Source organism: Mustela nigripes, chromosome 7 (assembly GCF_022355385.1).
Source record: "Mustela nigripes isolate SB6536 chromosome 7, MUSNIG.SB6536, whole genome shotgun sequence".
NCBI lineage: Eukaryota > Metazoa > Chordata > Mammalia > Carnivora > Mustelidae > Mustela > Mustela nigripes.
Window position 1 is genome coordinate 106,230,731 of NC_081563.1, and position 27,215 is coordinate 106,257,945.

At 40.8% G+C, this 27,215-nt stretch overlaps 1 protein-coding gene across 5 annotated transcripts in view; it reads right to left on the bottom strand.

Moving 5' to 3' along the window:
• PLCB4 (phospholipase C beta 4) overlaps positions 1-27,215 on the bottom strand; it is a 409,496-nt gene that overhangs the window by 372,641 nt on the left and 9,640 nt on the right. For all 5 annotated transcript variants that reach the window (XM_059406549.1, XM_059406552.1, XM_059406553.1 and 2 more), the window contains exon 2: positions 7,413-7,467. The gene's annotated coding sequence lies outside the window, so the exon portion shown is untranslated. The remainder of the gene's footprint in view (positions 1-7,412; positions 7,468-27,215) is intronic.

Below are 27,215 nucleotides of genomic sequence, written 5' to 3' on the forward strand. Positions count from 1 at the left end.
CCCTCAGGTTGTTTCTCAGAGTCCACAGTCTCTCATGGTTCACCTCCCCTTCCAATTTCCCCCAACTCCCTTCTCCTCTCCATCTCCCCTTGTCCTCCATGCTCTTTGTTACGCTCCACAAATAAGTGAAACCATATGATAACTGACTCTCTCTGCTTGACTTATTTCACTCAGCATAATCTCTTCCAGTCCCGTCCATGTTGCTACAACAGTTGGGTATTCGTCCTTTCTGATGGAGGCATAATACTCCATAGTGTATACGGACCACATCTTCTTATCCATTCGTCCGTTGAAGAGCATCTTGGTTCTTTCCACAGTTTGGCGACTGTGGCCATTGCTGCTAAAAACATTGGGGTACAGATGGCCCTTCTTTTCACTACATCTGTATCTTTGGGGTAAATACCCAGTAGTGAAATTGCAGGGTCATAGGGAAGCTCTATTTTTAATTTCTTGAGGAATCTCCACACTGTTCTCCAAAGTGGCTAAGAGTGTTTTTAATAAGTCATGCTATTTTTCCTCTCATCTTTGCTTTCTTACCATAACCACACTCACTGGATGGGGATGTTTCTGGTACAAATAGATGACAAAACTGGAGATACTCTAAAAAGACAGGCTTTAGGGCTCTAGCACAGAACAGGTCTTCTCAAAGTATGGTGCCTAGCACCACTTTAGGGGGGCCAGGAGATCCAAATGATTTTCATAAGGATATTAAGACATGATTTGCCTTTTTTCACTGTCATTCCCTCACAAGTTGGAGATTCACAGAGGACTTACCAGGTTTGAAATCTCAGCTGACTGACTGCAGGAGCAAACAAGAGAATCCAGATATCTTCCATGAAGCTAGAAATTAGACATGTGCAAAAAAATCTAACAGTGCCACTCTTCTTCCCAAACTTACCTTTTTTTAGAAAAACACAGTCATTTTTCATTTGAAAACAGTTTTTTATGTTAATATAGAATGGGTTCATTACTTACTTGAAATGAATTAATTCTAGATACTTTTAAGTGTCCCCATTTCCTTCCTCATATGGCAAATATTCACAACAGAAGCCACATAATGTTAAGCCATTTGAGACACTCTGAATTTTTAAGAGTATAAAAGGTTCTGGGTCACCTGGGTGGCTCAGTGGGTTAAGCCTCTGCCTTCGGCTCAGGTCATGATCTCAGGGTTCTGGGATGGAGTCCCGCATCTGGCTCTCTGCTCAGCGGGGAGCCTGCTTCCCCCTCTCCCTCTGCCTGCCTCTCTGCCTGCTTGTGATCTCTGTCTGTCAAATAAATAAATAAAATAATAATAAAAAAAAAGAGTATAGAAGGCTCTAAGACCAAGAAATTTGAGATACACTCCATACTATGGTATAAAGTATGCACTGCTGTGTTCGAAAATACAGTGGGTGGGGAAGCACACTTTAAGTAGAAGCGGGGCACCTGGGTAACTCAGTGGTTTGAGCCTCTGCCTTCGGCTCAGACCATGATCTCAGGGTCCTGGGATCGAGCCCCACATCGAACTCTCTGCTCAGCTGGGAGCATGCTTCCCCCTCTCTCTCTGCCTGCCTCTCTGCCTACTTGTAATCTCTGTCTTTCAAATAAATAAATAAAATCTTTAAAAAAAAAAAAAAAAGAAGAAGAGTAGAAGCAATAGGGTTGAGTTTGTGGGGTTCCTATAAGAAATGTCTTAGACTTAAATATTATCACCTTCATAATTGAGGTAGGAATTACAGCCTCCTGGCTCTTTGTGCAAACTTTTTACTTTATTCAACACAATCTTGCCAAATAACACCTTTAAACAGTAAAGAATATAGCAGGAGAGATTAAATCATCTGTCACGGGTTACACTGTGCTGAGACTAAAAATGTCTTCTATTTTGTTCAAGCTATGACATACCATTACTCAGATGCTCTGACATTATTAAGAGAAAAAGATGGCCGTGTACTAAGTCAAAAGAAATGAACCGCTAATATGAGTAGTTATTTGTGTTTATTGAGCACTTTTCCCCCAAAGGACTCAAAACATTTCAAACATATTAGCATGCATAAAACCTCTATGAATAATCTCACAAGCGTACGGTTGCTACTTCCACATTTTAGAAGAGTAAAATGTTATTACTAATACATAGTAAACTCTAAAGTCAAAACATTAAGCCCCTAATACCTCGTCTCTAACAATCAGCCATTCACACATGATGCATGACATAAAATGGATCATCTCCTGAACCACCACATTTGAGACTTCTGAATGAATATCACATGCTTTCTTCCAGTGTTTAAATCTAAGATAATTGCATTGTACCCTTCTAGACAGCGGACATGAAACCCTTCAGCCCCGAAAATGCCTTCTAATAAGACTGTCAAAGATTTTCTACACATTTATGAATCTAAAATTAGTCACGGAACTTAGATCCTCAGGCACCACAAACTTCATGACCAAGAAGTCACTCAAAATGCTGCATCTACATTTTACAAATCTGGCAAACTTGTTCCTCAAAGGAGGCATCGGATGCCCCTCTAGCTCTGGGGTCTCCCTCTGAGCAGGATGAGGCGATGAGGGAAATACCTTCCTAGCTGCTTCTACAGCCTCATTGTGACTACGTATAGAACCCATGCTAACAGTAGAGAGGTAGGTTCCAGATAAAAGGTAACTAAAAACGGAATGTCAATCACTGATTAGAAGAAATGATGAGATTTATGTGCTGAATGAGGGTGTACATGAGTAATATCAGCTTTTGCAACAAATGGATTCAAAAATACATAAAGCCTCAACACAACAGAAGTTAACTTTTCTCTCTCCCTCTCTCTCATGTTCATGTAACTTACGCTCCCACTTCTATTGCATAGAATTATTACTGAGAAAAACTGCAAATATTGGCATTGATGTTCTATTCAAGGGACATCTGGCTGGTTCGGTTGGAAGGGCACGATTCGGGATCATGAGTTCGAGCCCCACATTGGATATCCAGATCACTTACATATATAAAAACTTAAAAAAAAAAAAAAAGACCCCAAAACAATTTTCTATTGAAGAATATGTGGGTGTTCCCGGTTGGGAAAGATCCCTCCTTCACGTGGCCATGTAGACAGTCTCTTCAATCCTGTCTCCCCAACATCCACTATGGTTCATGGTCATCTAGATCCAAGCAAAGGAAGAGGAAGATAGAGCATGGGGCTTCTTAGAAGCCTTGCCCCAAACCAGACACACGTGATGACACAGATGGGTCCCACAGCTGCTGTGTGCATCAAAATGGGGAAGCAGCACATGGAAGAACAGACTACAGGCTCAAGCACGATGTACAACAAGCGCCACAGTCTACTCATTCTGGAAAACAAATTAAACAGGCCAATCGATCCAGGTGGCAAGAACCAAAACTGTTGCAATTTTTCACAGGCAATGGCTTTGAGTAGGTTCTCAGTAAGAAACAGAATTATAAATACCAGTCTCTATCAAAAAAAATTAAAATAGATAAAAAGAGTTATCTCTCTACTAATCCAAAGGAGGGTGTTCATAATTCCTATATATGCAGTCTTCCATGTACCAATAATGAAAGTATTTCTTTCCATGAAAGAATATCAGAATATCTTACTTGGGTGCTGGTTAATTTAAGGAATCGCTGATTTCTGGTTCTCTTGATGTTCTTTTGTTATCCTGTTACCATGATTCCATGTGGAGGAGGATGTCAGTTAGAAAAGGTGAAGCTACTCTCCCATACTTACATATACAGAAAAGTTGTTTTCCTCAGTTATTTCTCCTTTGTTTGCCACAGCCGAACCACCTGTCCCCAAAGCCACAGGCCCCGGTCACTGCAGGGGGCTCTGTACAGAGTCAAAAATGCCGCTCCCTGAAGTAGTGATGGGCGGAATTCTGAAGCACCTTCTGCCCTTCTGAGTTATCCCTCCCAAGCCCAGTCCCATGCTTGCCAGAACTTCCTGTGCCCCTGCCCACAGGCACAAGTCAGGAAAAACACAAATGTGGGGGTTTCTCTTTGGGAAATGAAGAGGAACAGGGTCCTCTTACCCACCCAGCTTCACACAATCATGGATTCCCCCAAATTTAGGAAAAGGATTCAGAAGGCCGGCAGCCCAAATGGTGACAAAGGTCTACCAAAGACACAATAAAATGTTAACGAATCAAATGCATGCAGATCCCTGCCACCTGTAACAGGACGGGGGCTGCCATGAGAAGGAGAACTGGAAAAAGATGATGGGGAAAACAGTTTTCTTTTTCACTCATGCTCTAGGGAATTCGTGTCCATAAAGTTCCCTATGATTCTATGGGGCAAACCGGGCTCTGTCTTCTCCATCCAATGCCAGGGGCAAAGCTACTAAAAGTATAGATAATCATAGCCATCACTGTCTAAAAAACTTTCTTTGTCTTAAAAAACTGTCTGGGTGGCTCAGTGGGTTAAGCCTCTACCTTCAGCTCAGGTCATGATCTCAGGGTCCTGGGATGGAAGCCGGGCATTGGGCTCTCTGCTCAGCAGGGAGTCTGCTTCCCCCCTCTCTCTCTGCCTGCCTCTCTCTCTCTCTGTCAAATTAACAACAAAACAAAACAAAACAAAAAACCACTTTCTTTGATGATGGAAATGTTCTATCTATGTGCTGTCCAGGATATAGCCTCTTGCTGCACGTGGCCATTAAGCACCTGAACCATGGCTACTGTGAAGAATGAACTCAATTTTTAATTTTCCCAATTAAAATTTAGGTTTAAACAGCAACACGTGGCTTCTGTCTATGGGGCTAGAAAGTGTAAGCCAGCCTTGTGGAGTCTAACAAATCCATTGCCCCAAGTCAACTGATCTAATATTTAAAAAAAAAAAAAAAAAAGTATTTCTTTCCCATAACTATTGAAGAACATTCTGGCTCTGTTGTGGTTAAATCCTGGGCTCAATCCTAACCTGATTTAGATATCTTCACTATATCCTAAAACAACAGTTCTCACTGTCTCTGATTATGGTGACCCATTTTTGTTAAAAGATTTTATTTATTTATTAGAGAGAGAGTACATGAGAGACAGCAGGGGCAGAGGGAGACGGAGAAGCAGGCTTCCAGCTGAGCAGAGAGCCCAATGTAGGGCTCCATCCCAGAACCCTGGAATCATGACCTGAGCCAAAAGCAGATGGTTAACCAACTGAGCCACCCAGGCACCCCTGGTATCCCATTTTTAATGTCAAAACAAGTTATTAACCATTTATAGTAGCGGTGCTTGAACTCCTATTAAGAAAATCCATTACAGGGGCATCTGGGTGGCTCAGTCGTTAAGCATCTGCCTTAGACTCAGGTCATGATCCCAGGGTCCTGGAATCGAGCCCCGCATTGGGCTCTCTGCTCAGCGGGAAGCCTGAGACTCCCTCTGCTGCTCCCCCTACTTGTGTTCTCTCTCTCTCTCACTGTCTCTCTGTCAAATAAACAAATAAAATCTTAAAAGAAAGAAAAAAAAATCCATTATAACAAAAAGCTCCTCTGAAGTCAATAAAAACTTTATATTCCTATGTATTTCCTTGTAACAGGAGCAGCTATACCGAATGGTCAAATACATATAAACAGCAGAGACAGACTCAATTTAATATGTCAGCAATCCTTGATACAAGCATGGATTCCAGCAGGTCTTATAATATCCCACAGCCTCCTGGGCTCTGTGAACCACACAGGTTAGGAGCCCACTTCTAAAGACTCATCCTTCTGAGCGGCCAGCAGACCCGTGACGATGTGTTCCACACCTGAGGGTCATGGTTCCCAACAGGGGCTTTGGACTCGTATCGGAGAAATGAGAACGAGCAACCTTCCTAACACTGGGTAGTCAAATTTTTTCAGGGTCTAGCTGGTAGAAGACATATAATGTAGATTATTTATGCTCTAGTTAAGGCCGGTTACCACGCTGACATCAAAGAAGACCAAGGTCTAACACTCTGGATTTTTTTAAAAAAGTGTATTGTTATTACTCAACAGATAACAGGATGTTGTTCAGCGCTCTCCCTATCATCGCTTTGTCAGAAAGTACGCTCACTGCCTGGGATTCACTTGTTTCTCTGTGTCAATTTGAAAGGCAAAATCTGAAGAAGAATTCATGTGAGGAAAAAAATTAAAGTAAGCATTTACGGAGTGGTTCCCAGGCTGGAGCTGGCCATGTTCCGGACAAGTTCATTTGAAGCTCGAGGTGAAAAGTCACTTTTGTGAAACAGATGGAAGAATGAGGAAAGACCCCATTGATATTAAAAGTCTTGATTATAGGGGCGCCTGGTGGCTCAGTCAGTAAAGTATCTGCCTTCAGCTCAGGTCATGATCCCAGGGTGGTGGGATGGAGTCCCACAACAGGGAGTCTGTTCTCCCTCTCCCTCTACCCCTACCCCCTGTTCATGTGTGCGTTCTCTCGCTCTCTCTCTCTCTCGCTCTGTCTCTCAAAGAAGTAAAATCTTCGAAAAAAAATCTTGATTCCAAAGTGGGGAAGAATGTTTCTACACTATAACCTCTTTGCCCAGAAATGACCCAACAGCTAAAATCTTACAATTTGGTAGGAAACAGAAAGGAAAATAGAAGAGGAATGTCAGGTGTGTGACCTGTGTGATCCTGAAACATCCCCAAATCTCTGAGATGTTGTGATTTGCCATGACAGCCTCATCAGGCCCCACCATAACACTCATGGGTCCAAGGACCTGTTGGGACCCACCGCTCTCCTCAGAATCAAAGTCCCCAAGCACACCTTTTAGAACAGGAGCACCGCTGAGGTTGGTTCACGTTACAGAGGTAAAGGTATTGGATTAAAACAAAAGCAACCGCTAGACTCAGAGATCAGTCCATGAAATCTAGAAATCTCTCAGAGACTCCACAGATTACAGAAAGCTCTAGAAACCTAAGAATGCCCACAACTTGGTTACAGCTGCAAAGTATCAAGATGTACGATGTAAATTATTTATGCTGCAGTTAAGGACAATTATCATTCTGGCTTCAAAGAGGAGAAAGGTCTAACAAAGTATCAGGCACACCATGGTCCACGCTGTGAAAAAGAAATCTCTCGGAAAAAAACACGAGCTAACACAACTTGAGCCAGAGACCATTTCATACTTCCCAGCTCCCTGTGCTTCCAAGCACGAAATCACCCACTGAAAAAGAGGAATGTATTTCACCAAGGTAGGTGGATATTCATCTCTCTCGGTTTTTAAAATGAGAGACATTCACTTACTACACTTAACGTGCATTGACTGCTGTAGACATCAACAATTCGCTCAAAATAGATACAATTTGAAAAGACTGGGAAATTCAGTATTGAACTTAGAAAGCTGAATCTGAGGTTTTAATTCAATGCACAATGGCTTGCATTAGCAGCATAAAAATTGCTTCTTGATTAAGTAGTCTCGGGTTGTAATTTACTCAAGCTAAAATTTTTTAAAACGTTAGAAATTAATTCTAAAAAGCATATACACCTACCTTCTTAAGAAAGACCACGTTTCGGGATTCCGGATCGTAGAGTAACCGTCTTGACCTGTAGGGGTGGAAAAGAAGAAAGACTATCCAACTGGTAACAGAAAGAAGTGAAGGTGAGCTTTGAGAGCATAGCGCCCTAATTTCATGTCATGGCTTCATGTGTAATATTAAACAAATGGACGTTTCTGAAGTTAGACTTAAAGTACTTCTTCGTTTCTGTCTCAATGAAATATTTCGAAGATTTTTGATTCCAATGATTTGACTTCTAAGGAGCAAATGAACAAAACTAAATGGAAACAGATCAAAATACATAGGAATTTATCGAAATGAGAACTGAAGCATTTACTTCACATCTATCCCAATGACATATACTCGATACTGTCTTGTCATGAAGTAAATGAATAAAACTCGACTCCTGTTTCTATTTTTCCGGGGGGGAAATGAGGTGAAGAAGTTGTAATAGCCTGAGTAGGTAACAGAAGGTAACAAAACTATAAGCAACTGTTACCTTCTGTTGTTTATTTTTTATTGTCCTAGCTAATAAGCCATATTTATGGCTCGGGTTTTTTTGGCTAAGACTTTTGGATCAAGAAAAATATATAAAGGAAAATAAATCAAAAGAAGATGTCTCCTGCTTTATTTCACATTTATTGTTTTCAATAAATAATTAACATAGAAACCTGCTAGTCCCTGATAAACACTAAATGTGACTTTTCTTTTCAAAAATTACTTGTCTGCATACATGAAGTTATTCTGATATTTTAACTTTACATACTCAAGCCCAAATAAGGAAGTAAACTGTTTATAGTTTAATATAAGTTAATCATCGATGCCTATAAAGTGTTTCTACCAAATCTAATTGAAACTGCCACTGGAACACTGTCCCCAAGACTGTATTTGTGCCTCTGACCCTGATATGTTAGATTCCATGTGTAAAGTAATTTAACTTCCAGCGGAGATAATGATGTGTAGAATGAAAAACAATGACCACAATTTCTAACCCAAAAGAGCTCCAAGAATTTGAAATGACTACCAGAGCATTAATTCATGGAGATGCCACTCTGAGTAAATGGAATCACTGTCTCTCTCTCTCTCTCTCACACACACACACACACACCATGGGGGGGGGGGGTGCCCTATATTACCTTGTGCTTTCTCCAGCTGCCACCTTCTTTTCTGACAATAAAAACCCTCTCTAACCCTAAAGTAAACTTAAAGGAAGACATTCTCCCAACACCTTACTGAAAGGCGTGAGAACCCAACACCCCAGCCACACTTACATGTCACCTTCCCGAGTACAACCTGCTTGGTCACACTTAGCTCCAGAACTTCTGTCCTTTAAGACAACGCCCTGCACGGACTCCCCAGAGTCAGCCGGCATCGGGGGCCCTGTCTCTCCTGCTTCTCTTCATTCAGAGCCAGCATACTGCCAACAGCATACATTTAGGGTAACGGCAGTGCGTTCTATTTTCTGAAATTATAGGTGCAGGTAAATTCAGCTAATGACAACGACCAAAATTTGCCAAGACAGGGGCGCCTGGGTGGCTCAGTGGGTTAAGCCGCTGCCTTAGGCTCAGGTCATGATCTCGGGGTCCTGGGATCGAGTCCCGCATCGGGCTCTCTGCTCAGCAGGGAGCCTGCTTCCCTCTCTCTCTCTCTCTCTCTCTCTCTCTGGCTGCCTCTCCGTCTACTTGTGATTTCTCTCTGTCAAATTAATAAATAAAATCTTTTAAAAAAAAAAAATTTGCCAAGACAAATGCATGACCAATTCGGAAACACGGTTCAACACGCACACGCTCAGCCAAATCACAATCTATGGCCCAGTCACCACGAGTTATGGAGCGCCTCACAGATCTTCAGTTTCTACGGGGCATCCAGAAATAACCAGGTATCTGGGATTTGCTTTGAGACAATCCAGTCAGGGTTGTGGATGAGAAGAGGTAACAGATAAAACAAGTGGTCACTGAGTTTGTCGTAGTTTAATGAAGGATGCATGGAAGTTCATTGTAGCATCTGCTCTACTTTTTGGTTCTATTTAAAATTTTCCATAACAGAAATTTTTTTTTATTTTTTTTTTTAAAGATTTTATTTATTTATTTGAGAGAGAGACAGTGAGAGAGAACATGAGCGAGGAGAAGGTCAGAGAGAGAAGCAGACTCCCCGTGGAGCTGGGAGACCGATGCGGGACTCGATCCCGGGACTCCGGGATCATGACCTGAGCCGAAGGCAGTCGTCCAACCAACTGAGCCACCCAGGCGTCCCTCCATAACAGAAATTTAAAAGATGGTCATCCAATGAAAGTTATGTGTGGAAATATGACAGAGAGAGAGAAAGGCACAGATCATACATGTCCTAGCCTTCCTGTTTTCCAAACACCCTTCAACACATAGGGGAAACAACTAGGGAAATAAGCAAAAAAGTTTAAAATTAAACATCACACTAGAAAAAATGAACAGCCTGCAGTTATGGTTTTATGGATGAAGTGATAATGGCCTTGAAGCTATTTTCAATACTTCAAATGCCGAATAACAATAATACCTACCTACTTCATTTTTTAAAATTATTCCAAGTATATCTGCTTTAAATTAAGTGATAGAAACACAGAAAACACTGCTTTTCTCATGTTTGTCAGAAATTGTTTGTTGTTAAATATACCTTTGATTATTACTACAAGTAGGAAAATGGATGACTTATAATTAATATCAATGTGATCTATTCCCTGAACTATAATCTTTCTAAATAAAAGAGGGGATCATTTAAAAAGAGGGTGATGGGGACCTGGGTGGCTCAGACGGTTAAGCATCCCACACTCGGTTTCAGCTCAGGTCATGGTCTGTGAGTTTGAACCTTACATGGGGGTGCTCAGCGTAGAGTCCGCTTAAGTTTCTTTCTCTCCCACTCTCTCTGCTCCTCACCCCTGCATTCACTCTCTCTCTCTCTCACTCTCTTTAAAAAATAAATATTGGTGGGGCACCTGAGTGGCTCAGTGGGTTAAGCCTCTGCCTTACACTCAGGTAATGATCTCAGGGGCCTGGGATCAAGCCCTGCATCAGGCTCTCTGCTCAGTGGGGAGCCTCCTTCTCCCTCTCTTTCTCTGCCTGCCTCTCTGCCTACTTGTGATCTCTGTCAAATAAATAAATAACATCTTAATAAATAAATAAATAAATAAATAAATAAATGTTGGTACAAACTTTGGATCGCAGGTATAAACTATCAAATCTGCAACCCACTTAACGTATGGAGCAGAGTGATCTGTCACTGGGGGACCGCAAAAGATGGGCACTTTCAAGATGATAACACTAATTCGCCTAGAATGTGAAAGACACTGGGAGGGGTTACACGAGGCTAATGCCCAGCTTTCACAATAAGCTGGGAAAGTCACATACCAAGTAAAACCATCTTCACAGCCTCAGAATTTGACTTACTGACCCTGTCAGACACCACTATTGGAAATCTGACATTGGACATAAATTAGAAAGTGGGATTTATGTCATGGTTTGGGGAAAGAGCGTGTGTAAAGCTTTGCCAAGCCTTCTTCAACGATAAACCAGGGGCGAGAACCAACCTTGGTTCCCTCCGAACAGAACAGCACAAAACCAACACTAAATCCTCACAGGAGATTTGATTTTCTTTTTCTTTTTTTTTTTTTTTTTTAAAGTAGCTGATAGTTTTCTATTTTCTTTTTCAAGTTTTCCTGGCCTAAAACAATCTGTTTCCTTTCCAATAATGAAACAATGCCAAATTCTGAAAAGGAAATTTGTCTGACTTAATGGATAAGCACATAAAAGCTGGAAAAGGGAGTATTATGGGAAAACCAGAACAACTTGGCCTTACGAGGCAGCCTTCCAAATGTGTCGGCAAAAGGATCAAGGGTGAGAGAAGGGAGTACATGGGTAATAATTATGAACAAGTTGCGTGATGGAGGTCAGCTAAACAAAATTCACTTGTTTTCAATCTGAAAAACACAGTTCCAGCAGTTTACTACATAAGCTAAGAGAAACTGCCATTAGCTTACACCCATACTCAGATATTTTTCATATGTTATTAAATTCGGGATGGCACTCAAGTATGCATTTAATAAATATTTGCCAAATAAATGCATTCATGAGGTGGTGAATGCTACCAAATCATGAAATCTGAGCCTAAGGTCATTAGAAATGACAAAAATAAAATCCTCTGATAGAGCCGTCATGGCTGTTTGTCTAACCAACGTGCGTAACCTTGATTTGCTTGTAGGTGGCCATATGCCAGGTTGAAAGGGTGTGTTCCCCCAAACGCCCTTGCAACTAGGGGTGAGCCTCGGGATGCAGTTCTGACTGATGAGATGCAAGAGAGGGGGCTCTGAGAAGGTCTGTTCTCATTATATGAACGTAGTTCCTTCGCTCTTTTCTGGGAATAGCTACTGGGAGGTGCAGAGACATCTCACAACCTCAAAAACAAAAGGTGTACAAAGAAAGACAGAAAGAACCTGGTTCTCCAGTGGCATTGCTGAGATGCTATATGTAACACACCCCCCGCCGCCAAAAAAAAAAACTGCTTAGGTTCCTAAACTTGCATTTCATGTTAGGAAGGACAAACCTCTGCTAGTTCAAGTTCCTGTTTTCTAGAATTCACAACGGAACATATTCTAACACCAGATCCGATTTACCTCCCCGACCTGGCTGTGTTCTTAAAGCTGTTCCTTTCACTGACTGATGCTCCCCGTAACTATCCGATAACACGGTCACATAGTTATATCTGTCTCATCCACAAGTCTCCCCTCACTGGCAGCATGCCTCCCACTAAAAGGTCAACAAGCTTGAGGGTGAGCAGTCATGAGGAAAGCCATCAGCAAACAACAGGCCATGGCATTCTGCCAGGTCACAGGGTGTCCTCCTATGGACCATCACACTCCGATGTTAGGGATACAAAAGAAAAGGTTGCCAAAGGAGAGAGCAATCTAGTCCAGTGATCAAGACATAGAAAATCTTCCACCTGAAGAGTAACTTCAAAATCTGTATGTCTCGACAAAGAAAAGGAAATAATTATAAGTATGGCTCAATTCAATGCCAGAAACAAAACAAGTCTAAAAACAGAAAACAAGAATAGGAGGATACACCTTTAGGGCTTAAGGGATGTCCCATGTCCTGGCGCAGATGCCCCTGCTTTGTGCTTCCACACGGCCATCACAAGGTACCTTCAGTGGAACTTAAAATTCTAGATATTTCTCTCTTAGATATTGCTCTTTCTTGACAAAACATAAATTCCCAAAGCTGAGGGAAACTGGCATGTAATAAGTACTGACAAATGCTGAATGGATGAATAAATGAATGAATGAATGGGCAAAACAACATAGAGATTACTTTTCCAAGTTTATGAAAAGAATGCAATCCTCATTTTAAAAAATCTGTAAGCATCATTTCTACAAATCCATACAATGAATTGTATGTACTGTTCAGACTGACCCAACAAGACACATTTGTCAAATGTCTGGAGAAATTTCAAATTTCTAGAGAAACTGTCAATTATCTATACTTAAGAAGTAGCTATTATAAGCCAGGCGATGTGTTAGGCACTTTGCATACAGTATTTCATAATCTTTACACACACACACACACACACACACACAGTTGGTTACTTCCCTTTTGGATGGGGACAAGTTCAAAGAGACCTAAGGAGCTCACATAAGGTCATGTATCTAGTAAAAGGCACAGCTGGTATTCAAACCCAAAAAGGTCAGCTCTCACTTTTCTGCTGGAAGGTGCTGCTGCTTCCTTTTGGCCTTTACTAAAATATTGTTTATAACTTGTACACATTAGTCAAGGTAACAGTCACAAGAACCTTTCATTTATGGCCTCAAAAACAATTGCTGGGTGAGGGTTCACTGTAACCTTAAGCACGATGACTTTTGTCCATGTCAGAAATCTGACGTGGTTTGGCATGACAGACAGTGACCTTCTCTAGCTGTAGAGAAGCTATAAGGAGTAAGAGAATGTCTACATACCTACAGCATATTAAAAGCAAGCCACTATGTACTTATATGACCTAGAAATGATGCAAAATAAACCCATGAGTCTACAGCTTCTGTTTCAGAAATCAACAGCTACTCACCCCCAACCCACGTAGGTTACACATGTCCGTCATACTTTCCATGTACCGTTTACGGATCCGTGACCCCAAGAGCTTAGAGACTGGTTGGCAGGTGGGCTTACAAATAAAACATACTGTTTCCATGCATACAACATATCAGATCCATTGAAGCAGTTAACATAAGAGACTATCTTGAAACAAAAGGGGAAAAAAATCTACGGCAGAAAGAATTTTTTTTTTTTTAAATGGTGCCTTATGGGGCGCCTGGGTGGCTCAGTGGGTTGAGCTGCTGCCTTCGGCTCGGGTCATGATCTCGGGATCCTGGGATCGAGTCCCGCGTCGGGCTCTCTGCTCAGCAGGGAGCCTGCTTCCCTCTCTCTCGCTGCCTGCCTCTCCGACTACTTGTGATTTCTCTCTGTCAAATAAATAAATAAAATCTTAAAAAAAAAAAAATGGTGCCTTTTGTGACAGTCACCTAACACTTTTCATTGAACAAATAATTCCTCCTTGAAGTTGATGAAAATTTAGTGAAAATATTTATCCAGTAAACATCTTAATGAAATAAACTGTTATGACTCCAATTTAACAACTTCATAAATTCTGATGGAGAAGAAATAGACTCACCACCCCCGAAACATTTGGCAATTATTTTTACACAATATGTGCACAGTCTATGATGTACGTGCTAGATGGAAAAGCGAGCCTCAGTGTATTAACCTAAACATGAACTTCTTTGTTCTGCTATTTAAGTCTAACATTTCCACTGATTTTCAAACAATATGGAGCATTTTGCAAGTCATGATTTCTATCAGGACAGCTAGCCAATACCCATTAAAAAAAAAAAAAAAAAAAAAAAAAAACCTTGAATTGAGGTAATTATTATGCAATTAAACCACCTTTCCATTTTTCTCCTTCCCCTTACTATAACTATAGATTACCTATATTTTAAATTTTTTCCAAATAGACATCTTTGGGGGAAAAAAACACAACTTAACACTGAATCTTTTTCCAAATACTGGCTGAACTGTCTTTAAAAAAATAAACATACTCCTTTTTTTAAGCTACTCACCTTTTAATTCTTTCCCCGATACAGGGGTAAAACAAACAAACAAACAAAACAGTATTCTCAATTAAATAACTCCGCAGCACTCACAACTTTTCTTCTGTAAAGTTATTTTTTAAAGTATTCACTCTTTATCAAAGGCTAATGATTTTAAAGACAAGCTTCATTACGAAAGAAACAGGATAATGAAGTACTTTTACAAAGACAGTGAGTGTCTGGGGGCACCTGGGTGGCTCAGTGGGTTAAGCCTCTGCCTTTGCCTCAGGTCACGATCTCAGGGTCCTGGGATCCAGCCCCGCATCAGGCTCTCTGCTCAGCAGGGAGCCTGCTTCCTCCTCTCTCTCGGCCTGCCTCTTGGCCTACTTATGATCTCTCACTTGTCAAATAAATAAATAAAAATCTTAAAAAAAAAAAAAAAGACAGTGTCTGATAGTAATTAAAGCAGAACTCTGTATACAACTTCTATTAAATATCTGGCTAAAACTCCAAACTGTCTATCAAATTAGCATTTCTTCATGAATGCTTATCTTACTCAAAGTATACTCTCCCCAAAACAGGCCAAAGGCCATATTCCCCCTTGCATTTGACCCCACAATCAGACACTGACCCATTTACAAAACGAAATATTGAGGTCCACCTTAGATTAACTGCCGTAAGCATTTCCAATGTTAGAACTAAAAACAGACATTAAGTGTTTAAAATACCTCTTTTCTTATGCACCAACTCCCTTTCCTTATTTCTTTTTCTGCATCTTAAAGTAATTCTTAACAACTGACTAAGGCTCAGAAAATTACAAAATCTACTCTACAAATAAAGTTTGAAAGTTATATTTAGCAGATTTCTGATTATATTGGACACAGTCTTGGTATAGCTTCCCACATATAAAGTCTTGCCATGAAAGGGAATTCTTATTAGTCTTTAACAGAAAAAGTAAGTGAGCTGATTAAATATAGATCAAACGAAGCTCTACCATGAAAGGACTGGTTTTTTATAACTTGTGGGGAAAAAAATGTATCAATAAACAAAAAGCAATCTGGTGTTTCTCATTCTGGCTTATAGTGGTTATCTGTTTATGATAAGATTAAGAGCACTTTCCCGCCTTCTTTGTGCTTTTCAGTTATTCTCCAATATTTTTAGCATGATCGTGTGTTATTTTTATAAGCTCTAAGGTTATTTTTTAAGCATTAGACACTACCTTCTTAGACCTTGATATTCAGATAAACTACTACCATATAATAAATGATAGATGTTAATATATTTTGAAAACATATGAGTAATTAGCTCCAGTCAAAATTAAGTCTCTATCTTTATGATGACTACTTATCATATCATCACCTATAGGCTCTAGTACAAAAGCATATTAAATGTTTGAAGATCATTTTTTACTTTAAGATAAGCTAATCAATAAACTGGCAAATGCATTTTATATTCATCTGTATCTGCTCCAAAAATTAGGAAAACACCTGTTTCTTGTTCCAAACCCTTCTCCTTTATCTATGCTATTCATTCTTTACCAACTCTTAAAATATACTTGAGGTAACTCCATCATATGTCACTGCTTTCTCTGACAGCTGTATCAGGACTATAAATAATACATACACCTATGTGTGTGTATAAACATATACATTAAATATACACATATTACACATGCATATGTATAATACATTCATATCATATATATAAAACATATAAATATATATATGATCTAAACTGTTTAGAGATTTCCACAAGAGGTGACTGTCAACTAAGTTTCAGGTTTCATCCGCCTTGGTCAACCTGCCCAACTAACTCTAAGACATTGATGAAAGAAATTGGAGATGACAAAAGCAAATGGAAAGGTATACCATGCTCATAGACTGGAAGAATTGATATCAAAATATCCACACTACTTAAAGCAATCTACAGAGTCAATGCAACTCCTATCAAAAGACCGATAACATTTTTCACAAAACTGGAAAAGAATAACCCTAAAATTTGTTTGGAGCCACAAAAGACCGTGAACAGCCAAAACAATTTTCAGAAAGAATAAAGTTAGAGCTCCCACGTTTCATGATGTAGTACAAAGCCTTAGTAATCAAAACAGTATGGTACTGACACAAAAACAGACACATTGATCAATGGAACAAAATAGCCCAGAAATAAACCCAACATGTATGTGATTAATTAATCTACGATAAAGGAGGTGAGAATAACCAACGGGGAAAGACAGTCTTTTCAATAAATGGTGTTGGGAAAACTGGCCAGCTACAAGCAAAGAATGAAACTGGACCATGTTCTTAAACCATACAAAAAAACAAAGTCAAAATGGATTAAAAGATTTAAATATGAGGCCTGAAACCATAAAACTCCTGAAAGCAAACATAGACAGTAATCTGTTAAACATTGCCCTTAGCAACATATTTATGGATATGTCCCCTCAGAACAGAAGAACAAAAGCAAAAATAAACCCTTGGAAATACATCAAAGTAAAAAGCTTTTATTCAGCGAAGGAAACCATCAACAAAAGCAGAAGGTAACCATAGTTTTGAATTATATTTTTTCCACCTAAGTGACTGATTGTTTACCCAAATTAGCAAAGAGTGTTACAGATTAGAAACCTCATTCCTCTTATCATATTGATCCTTACTTTCCCCAGAGACCAATATCCTGTAATCAGCATGAGTAAATTCATTAAGCATTTATTTTATACTTAGTATTTCTCATTACTGTGAAGGGAGAAGATTATAAAGTATGGTAGTTCACAAGTTATAAATGTAGCTGAAAGTATAACACTTATCTGTGCATTTTGCTAAAGAGCCAATAATTTCTAAATTCTTTTAAACAGAAGGAGAAGAGGAAGTCTCTTAACTGTTTCAAATTTTCAGCTAGAGTCTCAGTGTTAAAGACAATAGGTGATGAGTTCCCTGCATATGATCACAGGATGTGCTAACAGGGGGGCCAAACCGGTCCTGAGGTCAACAGCCACCCCCCAAGTCTACAAGTGAGAGGAACTTGCAGAAGATACGTCTTCAAAGAGAATTCTCAGGAACTGAAGAGAGCTCCCCTTTCCTTCCCTCTGTATCAGTTCACACCAACTGCCTACAACAACCCCTCGCACCCTGGGGCTACTGGTAGGGAGGGAGGCTGATAGTCTATGCCCTGGCTGGATGTTTGCCTCTGTGCAGAAGTACACAGCCTGCCTTGTGGGGGGGGGTGTGAGGTTGGGGCACAGGAGCCTGGCTGACATTGCAGCTCAATGGCAGAGCAAGGCAAGAGAGGGAATGGGCTACATTTCAGAGTTGGACGCTGTAGACGTGTGAGTTAATTCTATAGACCAAATGGACACCACAGAGGGTAGTGAGGTTTGAGAGATCCCAAAAGACCTCCACCCAAATAGGCTGCCTGTACAAGGGCTCAGGGACACTCCAGTAATAGACCACTGGAAGACAAGAGCCCAAGATCATGAGTGATTATACAGGAGTCACACTGCCCTCATCCAGTAATGGCATGGCGTCAAAGCACCTGCATGAAATCTCCCAAAAAAACCACATCATGGGCGCCTGGGTGGCTCAGTGGGTTAAGCCGCTGCCTTCGGCTCGGGTCATGATCTCAGGGTCCTGGGATCGAGTCCCGCATCGGGCTCTCTGCTCAGCAGGGAGCCTGCTTCCCTTCCTCTCTCTCTACCTGCCTCTCCGTCTACTTGTGATTTCTCTCTGTCAAATAAATAAATAAAATCTTTTAAAAAAATAAAAAAATAAAAAATTTAAAAAAAAACACATCATGCTGTGTATGAGGATGAGCTGGCCGTGAAAACAAACAGCACCAGCCAAGTAAAACTGTCTTCATGCCCTTTCTGCCCCCTGCCAACTCTGGAGGAGACAGATACACCCCCATCCCCTGCTGGGTGGAAGGAAAAACAAAGAGGAGAATTAAAACAGAAATGACCTTTCTTCCTCACTGATGAACACTAAGCCACTGGTCGGACCTAAGGATGGAAAAGGGGAGAAGTTCTAGACTGGACAAGAAAATGGAAGTTTTGATTCATATTGCGACACGTTTTTCTCTAATATTTGAAAATTAGTTTGTTTCAATACTTTACAATGACTCAACAGCTATGGAATCTGCCAAAAATATCAACCAACATCGAGGCAGGGGGAGAATAAAACTGCTTCCTGTTTGTGTCTCACTATAAGTGTGACCCACTCAACAAACCAGTTACATTAATAAGTATCCAACCTATACAAGATTTTTTTTCATAAGGTTAAGTTAGAAAACTAAGAAGATACAGAAACTCAAAATGCACATGTAATAAACCTCTACAAACTTTACCTCCAGAATATAACCATAGAGACAGTTCCTTTAAATGGAATGGACTAACACTCCGGTCAAATGGCAGACTGTCAGAATGAAAATAAGAATAGTAATAATAATGATGATAATAGTAATAAAGCAAGAATCAACCATACTTGCCCAACAAAGAGAAACACTTTAAAGAGAAACACACACCTATGTCAGAAGAAGGGAAAGTCTGAAAGCTCTAGAAGCCTAAGTCCTTCATTTATGACATAAGGAAACTGAGACAGGTGACTTGCTCAAGGACACTTAGGTAGGGGAATGGCCAGCTACGAGTCCCTTTTCCTAATTTCCTTTTCCGATCCTTATAGCCAGTTCCTCTAATCTGATCTCCTTCAACATGAAAACCACCAGCCTACTTGGTTGAAACCATCAACTCGATAGCGACACAAAAACACAGCCTTGGGGCGCCTGGGTGGCTCAGTGGGTTAAAGCCTCTGCCTTCGGCTCAGGTCATGATCTCGGGGTCCTGGGATCGAGTCGCGCATCGAGCTCTCTGCTCAGCAGGGAGCCTGCTTCCTCCTCTCTCTCTGCCCGCCTCTCTGCCTACTTGTGACCTCTGTCTGCCTATTTGTGATTTCTCTATCTTTTAAAGATAAAATCTTTAAAAACAAAAAAAAACAAAAAAAACACAGCCTTGGAAAGGGGACCATATGGAATGGGAGACAGAGAGCTGGGTCATGAGCAGGATTTGGTTCCGATTCAAGCAGAGCGCCTCACTAGTTCTGTGGCCCTAAACAAATTTACTTAAATCGGCCTCAGTTTCTTTCTCTATAGGACCGGGAGATTATCACGTTAACTCACAGGACTGATGTAAAAAAATGAAAATGAAGAAGATGGTCAGTAACTTGCCTGAGGGATAGTCAGTGACATAACTAGAGCCCCACCACACACACACACACACACACACACACACAAATCAGGTTGTTAAACTGTCTCCCCAATGCGTTATGCCCAAATGAAAGTACCTGGTGGAACGCCTGAACTTTACTGGGCACCTGAGAAATGCTGGCTTTCCTCCCATACACTGATGCTACCCTTTGTAAAGAGAATAATTTAGAAAGGTATTTTTCTGTGTGGAATCCTCAGCTCTAAAATCTATCCTTTTGGGGGCACCTGGGTAGCTCAGTGCGTTAAGCCTCTGCCTTCAGCTCAGGTCATGATCTCTGGGTCCTGGGATCGAGCCTCGTGTCAGGCTCTCTGTTCAGCAGAGATCCTGCTTCCCCATCTCTGCCTGCCTCTCACTATTTGTGATCTCTCTCTCTCTGTCAAATAAATAAATAAAATCTTTAAAAAAATAAAATCTATCATTTTCGATCTAGATTGAAATGAGTTTCAGATAATCAGTTTTTCTTCTGTTGGTTTTGCCTGACTCTTCATAAAGTCATATGGTCTAAGTGAGTAAAGCAGACAGGGTAAAAATTTCAATGATAATTTAATTCAAATCACCTCTTATACTATAAAATGAGTCATGTAATAGACACATTTTGTAACATTCCTCCAAAACAAAAAAAAAAGTGTAAACATATCATTTTGTTCATAGGAAGAAACACACATTCCTAGGGACATTGTGATTATAACAACCAAAGAGTCACAGCCTCAAGACTATAACCCTAACCTTCAGTTTGGTGAAAGATTCTTTAGAAAATGAACTCTTTCTTGTGGGTAAGTCTGTACTGTACAAAGCCAATCCCTATATAAAATGTTCAAGTATCCTGGCCATTTTTCTGGCTTCTTCTTATTGTGTAATTGAGGACATTATAGGAACAGGCATTTACGATCATACAGGGCTTTATGTTTTCAGAGTCTAGTCAGTGCTCCTCAATGTCAAGGTTACAATCAAGGTCAATATATTTTCAACTCAGAAAAGTGGGTGTCTGCAAGGTAGATAGCTGCTCACTGTGCTGCCTCATATAACTACAAGAAATTTAAGAGTAAGACGAAACTTGATAATTAATGTTAAAAAATGCATTGCTTAGCTACCAATTTTAGAAACAGCAGAGTGCATACAAATCCAAAATAGGACATACAAAACCATGAAATAAGGAAGAGAAGTATTATAACAGCATATGGTCAGTGTCCCCATCTTACAAATTCATTTTAGGATACATTTAAGGGCCTACTATGTGTTAGCCACTGCACAAATCTAATTTAAATAGTGTGAATGAGGGGCACCCGGGTGGCTCACTCATTATCCCCAGAGTCATGGGATCAGGCCCGACATTGGGCTCCCTGCTCAGTGGGAAGCCTGTTTCTCCCTTTCCCATTCCTCCTGCTTGTGTTCTCTCTCTGGCTATCCTTCTCTTTGTCAAATAAATTAAAAAAAAAAAAAAATGTGAATGAGTTATGATTGCTTGAAAAAGCCAAAGGGCTCAAAATTAGTGTGTTCAAATACATTCAGATGAATTCACAGTCACTGAAATTTCATGCACATACCAAAAGGAGTCAAGACATGTTATTACATTGACCCCATTCAATACTGTACTTATGTCATGTTCTGGGCAGAATATCCCCAGGAAAATACATCATATCTCAGCTGTCAAATTTCTGTGTGATTTAACAGAGCACTACACTATCAAATTTCTGTGTGATTTAACAGAGCACTACACTGTCTAAAAAGTACCCAATCAAGGAAAACACTCTACTGTACCTCATGAAAGGCCACACCATTTATTCTTCACACAAAAGAATATTAGAAACAAAAAGCACCAACTACTTAAAAAAAATAAAAAAATAAAAAATTTAAAGTATTTCGACTACTTAAAAGGTCAGTTAGAAGTTAAAAAGCAAAGAAAGCAAGACCAAAACCATTTTTATTTTGTTTTTTTAAAAACTACTTACCCCAGGACCTAGATTGATAGCAGTGAAATTCAGTAAGTACACATTACTTATCAAATTGTAAATTAGGCAGTGATTCAAGTTCCTAATTATGGGAAATGATTTAAGCTCATTTAACATGAAATGTTTCAACTCTAAGACTCCTTAAAGAAGAATGTTAAACTCATAACAGAAAAAAATCAAGGAACTGACTAGAGGCAGGCACTATATCGTATATCTAAATCCCTGTCAACAAATTGATGTGAAAATTCAGAGAAAACAAATTGGTTAAGCACACTTAAGACAAAAGCACCTTTTGGAATAAAGAATATATGCTCAAATACCAAAATTATTATTTGCAGTGATAAAAAAGCACTCATGTTTTGTATCATTATTCTAATCAACCATTCTGTTTTCCTAAATATTGTCAAGTACCATTAGTTGACCCTTGAACAATAAGGGTTTGAACTGCATAGGTCCATTTATGTGTGGATTTTTTTTCAACCGATACAGTACAAGACTGTAAATGTAATTTCTCTTGATGATTTCCTTAATAACATATTTCTTCTAGCTTACCTTAAGTGTAAGAATACAGTATATAAGGGCACCTGGGTTGCTCAGTGGGTTAAGTCTCTACCTTCAGCTCAGGTCATGATCTCAGGGTCCTGGGATGGAGCCCTGCATCCGGCTTTCTGCTCAGTGGGGAGCCTGCTTCCCCCTCTCTCTCTGCCTGCCTCTCTGCCTACTTGTGATCTCCATCAAATAAATAAATAAAACCTTTAAAAAAAAAAAAAAAGAAAAAAAAAGGAATACAGTATATAATACTAATATATAAAAATAGGTCTTCATCAGCTATCAGCGGTATCAGTAGGGCTTCTAGTCAACAATACGCTATTAGTAAAGTTTCCTGGGAGCCAAAATTATATGCAAATTTTTGACTGCTCAGGCAATTGGCACCTCTAACCCCCATGTTGCGAAAGGGTAGACTATACTTTGTAGTCGATAATTTATTCTACAAACAGTATAAAGTGCCTGCTATGTGCAAATATTGTGCTATGAAGGAGGAAACAGGAATTGGCAACCTCAGCCTAAGGAAGCTAAGAGAGAGAAAGAGTGTGTGTGTATGTAGGAGTGTGTTTGTGTGTGTACAGGGGTAGGACAGTCGAAGTTAAAGTAAACAAAGCACAGTGTCACAAGGCCCATGGGGACAGAATTCACACACAAAAAACCAGTAGAACAAATAAATCATTGAAATTATTTTGTTTGTCAGTCGGACTGCAAACAGCCACACGTAAAGGGAACCCCAGGAGGCCACACAGACTACCACAGACTGGGTGGCTCTAAGAAGGTATGTTCCTTCTCATTCTGCAGGCTGCGAGTCCAGCATCAAGGTGCCGACGGGGATGTTTTCTGGAAAGTCTCCTTGGCGCGAAGATGTCCCCCTCTCAGTGTGTCCTCACATGGCCTTTCCTCTGTGCGCATATAACCCTGCTTTCTCGCCCGCGTCCGGATAGGCTTGCCTCTTCTTAAATGGACACTGGTCAGATTGGATTGAGTCCCAACAGAAGAGCCTCATTTAATTTTTTTTTTTTTTTTTTAAGATTTTATTTATTTATTTGACAGAGAGAAATCACAAGTAGATGGAGAGGCAGGCAGAGAGAGAGAGGGAAGCAGGCTCTCTGCTGAGCAGAGAGCCCGATGCGGGACTCGATCCCAGGACCCTGAGATCATGACCTGAGCCGAAGGCAGCGGCTTAACCCACTGAGCCACCCAGGCGCCCCTAATTTTTATTTATTTTTTAAGATTTTTTTTTATTTTTTGAGAGAGAGTGAGAGACAGCAAGAGGGAACACAGGCTGGGGGCAGGTCAGGGGCGGTGGTAAGGAGAGGGAGAAGCAGGCTTCCTGCTGAGCAGGGAGCCTGATGCGGGGCTCCGTCCTGGGATGTTGGCATCATGACCTGAGGGGAAGACAGACGCTTAAGGACTGAGCCACCTAGGCGCCCGAATAGGCTCATTTTAAACTTAGCTCTTTAAAGGCCTTATCTCCAAATATAGTCACATGCTGAGTTAGCGGGGGTTTGAGCTTCCAGGTATGAATTGTGGAGAGACACAATTCAGTCTACGACACCCATCAGAGCGACGAAATCAGTCACCTCTCCTTCTCCGTGAACAAGAAACTCGCAGGTAAGTTGATCAGAGCTGCTAAAGCCACTCCAGTAAGTCATCAAGAAACTGGCTGCCCCCTGCTTCCCGTTCCGCCACCCTCAGTGTGTGCTCTCACCATCACAACCACAAGATGGCATCTGCAAGTCTAAGCATCACACCCAGGCTCCAGGAAGGAAAGGAAGAATCAGGAAGGAAGAGCCCACCCAAGGATGTGCATCCATGTCCTGCTGGCCAGAACAGGGTAACACAGTCTTGGCCGCAGAGGGGCCAAGGAGCGCAGTAGTTTTAAAGTGGGCCCGTCGCTGCCCTGAGCCAGAATCACAGTTCCATCAGACGGGAAGCAGGCGTAAAATTGCGTCCCCCACAGCTGGCCTACCACAGATGGGTGCAGGCCGCCTTCAAGTGGAGGCCTGTCTGGACCACCGACCCACCATGTGACCTTGAGGGACCGCTTTAATCACTGGGTTCTCAGAGATGGTAATTAACGTAACCTGCAGAGTCACTGAGAGAATTAGATAGGGTTATATTCATTTGTCAGGCCCGGGGCACACTGCCTTAGCCTAAAGGACGATGGCTTTGGGGCCTGGGATTTCCTGGGAAATCCCAACATTCTGAGTACCCCAGAGCCACCCAGTAAGGACTCCAAACTATCAAAGAAGTGACTCCATTTCTTTACAAGGGTGCTTCTGACATATCCTGGTCTAGGGCATTGTCTGAGAGCCTGGAGTCTCTGTGTGTGTATGTGTGTGGTGTGTTTGTGTGTGCACGCGTGTGCAAGCTGCTTTGTGATGGTCTTACGCCTTACATGAGAGCAGGAAGCACTGATTCCCTGTACCCTGCTCCTTGCATCGTGCCCCTTCTGAAACCAAACGCGGTCCCTATTCAGCAGTGAGGTGTATCATTCCGGTGACTTATGCCTTCACCTCTCCCAACAAAGCCAGGAGAGGCCAGTTTGGTAAAAAGTGCAACCGGGGCACCTGGGTGGCTCAGTGGGTTAAGCCTCTGCTTTCGGCTCAGGTCATGATCCCAGGGTCCTGGGATCGAGCCCCACATCGGGCTCTCTGCTCAGCGGGGAGCCTGCTCCCCGCCCCCCCGCCTGCCTCTCTGCCTTGTGATCTCTCTGTCAAATAAATAAATAAAATCTTTAAAAAAAAAAAAAAGTGCAACCTTTCCAGAAGGTTTTTAAAACTCATTTGTTGCTTTTCATCGAGGAGTGGATTCCTCCTGGTGATCAATCTTGATGAAAAACCTGATGGTCTGCCGTATTTATCAATTTGAGCTGAGAAAATGAAAATTACCATGTAACAGAAGGGTATTCAAGAGCTTGCTTCAAGCTCAGTTGCTTTCACAGGAGGTATTAATACCCAAGTCATCTACACTTTCAAATTCCCTCCTTTCCCTCTGGTAGCTGTGCAAGAAATCTCTGTATGTTACTTACGGCAGATGGGAGAGGAACTTGTAACTTACTTGGAAACTCTTTCAAAGGGAATGAAAAATCGACAGAATGAGGCCAGTCTTAAGGTTCTCGGAGGGCCTCACAGGTCCAAAAAGGCTAAATAAAAAGAACTATTCCGTCTCCATATTTTCAAAGGGCTGTTGTGAAATTTTTTCTCAGCAGCTGTAAACTACACAGCAATCCTTCTAACTGCTGTCCTCACTCAAATTTGAAAGATGATGCATCTAATAATTAACATACTTAACTAGCACTTTTCAACACAAAGCTAAAAGAAATTTGCTAAATCAAAAAGATGCCAATTAGAAAGAAGAAACCTCCCAACGCAACTGGTACCCCAAGTTTGGTGGGGAGGGCAGCATGGTTAAGACTGTCAGAGCCACTATTTTCATATGATTCAAACTGACATCAGGAATAACTTGGGAACTCCTGATTTGGAAACTATAAAAAATACTATCTTAAAAACAATATTCAGCAGAATATTTTCCTTCAGTTAATTAATAGCACTCCTGCTCGCTCTCTCTCTCTCTCTCTCTGGCACTGATAATATTCACAAACCATTTCTGAAAAGAAAATACTCTAAGAAAATAAATACAAAGCATTTTAGATTACCAAGAGTCCCACTTCATAAAAATAATCAGATTAAATCAATGCTTTTTTCCTGTGAATTTCTAACCAAGTTTGAAATTTACAAAAGTCTCTGCTTCGGAGATCTAACACATTGTAAGAAAAATAAGCATAACTTGATTAAAATCTAATTCGTAAAGTAGGAACAACCATGTGAGAGCGTGCTCAGCAGGAGTAAACAATAACCTATCTTCAGGGAAATGTCTCCTCTGGTTCTGGCACACTATCAATTGATCAGAACTTCTGTTAGCAGAATTAATGAATGCAGAGTTTTCAGATTACTGATCATCTTTCCAAACTGATCACTGTGCTACCCTTCAGAGGCCAGTGTAAATAATCATGGAATACTTCTTCCTTCTGTAGTAAGTCTGAAGATGGTTTCAGTTTATTTAACATGGTACCTCTTCTGCTTATTCATCAGATTGCTTACCTAATTTGCCCAACCTACAGACTCTGTGATCATGGCATTTAGTTCAATCATTTAAGACACAATGATTTAGTCTTCTCATATGCACCAGATTCTTCCCTTCCCCCAAGGAAGGCATGCGGTGGCTAAAATTTGCAAACCATGCAACAGTAGGACTAAGGTGGGATATCCAACCTGGAGTTGAAATCTAGGCAGGATTTGCAGGGAAGAGGACAGCTGGGGAGGGGCGGGGGTTAGGGGAAGGCGGTCCTGTGAAGGCCTGCAGGGTTCAGCCAGGTGCAGAAGGGAGTTGGGCGCAAAGTCAGCAAAGGCACTATGGCCACAGACCTTATGGTCTTGGAACTTTAATACAGCTTAAAATAGGTGACAAAAACAAAGACATTAAAACTTCACTGTTGCAGTCCAGTCATGGAATGGCTTGTATTTGGCAAATTAAGGAAACAGAATTAAGTCCTAAAAGCAATAGAGAACTGTTGAAGCATTTTAGAGGTAATGCTATAGAAAGATTTGTTTTGCGCAAATTACTTTAGCTGAGTAAGGAGAATGGAGTAAAGCAGCAGGGATGTAAATTCATTTTTTTTTTTAAGATTTTTTTTTTTTTTTTTTTAAGTGGAACCTGGGTGGCTCAGTGGGTTAAAGCCTCTGCCTTCGGCTCAAGTTATGATCCCAGGGTTCTGGGATCGAGCCCCACATTGGTCTCTCTGCTCAGCAGGGAGCCTGCTTCTTTCCTTTTTCTTTTCTTTTTCTTTCTTTCCTCCTCTCTCTCTCTCTCTCTCTGCCTGCCTCTTAGCCTACTTGTGATCTATGTCAAAAAAAATTTTTTTGAAGATTTTATTTATTTAGAGTGTGCAT